Here is a 2403-nt window from a genome sequence, read left to right as displayed (position 1 = left end):
GAACCGAAAAATAAATTATTTGTGCAGCCCTAGCAACAATAACATGAACAGGCCATTTGGAGCCCTAGGAACTGAGGGTTTAAATGGCCAGCAGACATCCTGGAGCTGCACAGGTTAGGCCTGAGGACCCCTTCTAGATATTGATGTACATCCCCATTACTCATAATGTGGTGTTGTGGCAGTGTGTATGTCCAATTCATTGTACCTCAGCTTGCCATTTTATTTGCTGGCATCATGGTCCAAACTGCTACTCAGTGGACAAAATTACTTGTTTGTTCATCATGTATGCTGACGTACTGGAACATGGTACATATTGCTTGGTGTTGGAGACCAGAATTTTTTGGCTAATGATTCTCATTTAACTTCATCCATTTATAGCTGAAAATAGTTATGCAACCGCAATTATGTGGCAGTGGGCATGTCTAGTCTGTAGACTCCAGTGTAGCGTAGGGATACCCAGAATCAGCCTTAGGGGTGGGCAACTTGGGCAACCGCCCAGGTTATTATGGTCAGGAGGGTGCCAAACACACACGCACCCATGCACATGTGTGAGCAGCCTATTATAGCTAGTTCAGGTACCCTTGCAATGCTGTTTGGTAGAATAAATTAATCTGTGTAGTGCTCTAGAGGCCAGTTTGATTACCTTTACTTTCTGCGGCAGGCTGCAGATACACCCATTGTCTCATCAACCATGTGTTTATGGCCTGAGCTGATATATTTAAATATTTCTCACTTGGTACACCCTGTCCTAAGAAAGGAAGTAACCTCCTCACCCCTCTGTTTTCATTCAAGCATTCAAACAGCTGTTTGGTAGGCTATTATAGAAGATTCCCTCAGTCGATGAAGCTTAAAACTGAACCCTGAAACAGTGTATAAAACATGGTAATTCCTTTCACATGGTCTTTTGACTTATTACAAACATCCATGGGCTTTTAGGTGAATAATTATGCTAGGCATTGTAGTCATTACCACTGGCTTTACAATGTAGTCATTTGCCTGATTGTGGTAGATCCTTGAGACTAGCATCCACTGAATCCTAGCTTTCTGATCTCTTGGAGATGAGCTGAAGTCATGGTAACTCAAGAGACAAAATGCAGTTTTCGTCACCCATCACTGGTCCAAATGCGTATGTCAAAGTCCATGCCAGTGGCAAGCTACAGATACTAAGCTGAAGTCATTATTCCCAGGGCAGAAGAAAGTAAGTCCACAAAATTGAAATTGCAAAAGCTTCACTTTTATAGATGTGTTGAAGAATGTCTACAATTGTACTGCAATAGCAGTGCTACCCAGAAAGCTGAAATTGTATGGGAATGAAGGTTATTGTCTTTCATAATATATCTTAGTATATTACACAGTACCATAAATTAGGCAATATTTCTATGCCTATGAAACATGGGCATCCCTAGAGTTTCATGTGACATTTCAAGTTTTATACAACCATTCAGTCCTTTTAAAGTATTAAAACGCATCATTTGTTGTGATATATGCACAGGGATTTACACATACAGTATAAAAATAAAAGGAAGAAGATATGGTGCAGTCCAGAGCTGCTTTACGCTCTGTTCAGCAGCAGTGAATTTGGTTGTGGGTTGACTATGGTCTTTAGCTAATACGTCCCATGGGATTTGCATCTCCCTGTGCCCCTCTCCTCTTACGTTCTCTTTGGGATCTGAATATCAGTGCAAGAACAGAGTCTGGCAAAATATTCTGGGTAAAACATAGGGCCTACAAACCAAAATGGTTCTTGGAACAAAAGAGTTTGTAAGCAAAACGGTACCCTCATATGCCTGTAGTTTTCAAAATTGCTTGCACAAAAATGTGCCCATAAGCAATCTGCTAGCAGTCAAATTGTCTGTGCACACATTCAGTATGATTGCACATGCAATAGGTGTAATTGCTACTGCAGTTTTAGCGTATCAGCCATCTAATTTAAAGGAATAGTCAAGTGCCCAGAACAAACAGCAAGAATCATATGACAAATATAAAATAAAGTGAGTTGGTGCTGCAATGATGCGACTCAAACACTGCTGCTGTTTGCTACCAGGCAATGCTCCAAGACAGAAGAAAAACATGAGGTGTGCCTTCATAATGCTAGAGAGCACATCTGAATCTGGGGATTGCATAAGCCAAACAAGTCTTTTAATGATGCAGCTCAGGTCTAAGACAAGGACCTGAGCATAGTGGAAGAGGAAAAGCTCCTATAATGGTGTAGCCTGGATAAGTCCTCATAGAAAATTTCTAGACTGTAAGCTCCTGTGAGCTTAGACCGTGTCTACCTTGTTTGTTCATAGATTCATAGATTCATAGATGTTAGGGTCAGAAGGGACCTCAATAGATCATCGAGTCTGACCCCCTGCATAGGCAGGAAAGAGAGTCTGGTTTGGATGACGCCAGGTAGACGCG

General features: G+C 41.4%; 1 protein-coding gene across 3 annotated transcripts in view; it reads left to right on the top strand.

Moving 5' to 3' along the window:
• AGBL1 (ATP/GTP binding protein like 1) overlaps window positions 1-2403 on the top strand; it is a 403598-nt gene that overhangs the window by 170172 nt on the left and 231023 nt on the right. The window lies entirely within an intron of this gene.

This window comes from Alligator sinensis, unplaced genomic scaffold (genome assembly GCF_000455745.1).
Source record: "Alligator sinensis unplaced genomic scaffold, ASM45574v1 scaffold857_1, whole genome shotgun sequence".
Lineage (NCBI taxonomy): Eukaryota > Metazoa > Chordata > Crocodylia > Alligatoridae > Alligator > Alligator sinensis.
This window is presented reverse-complemented; position numbering and strand designations above follow the sequence as displayed.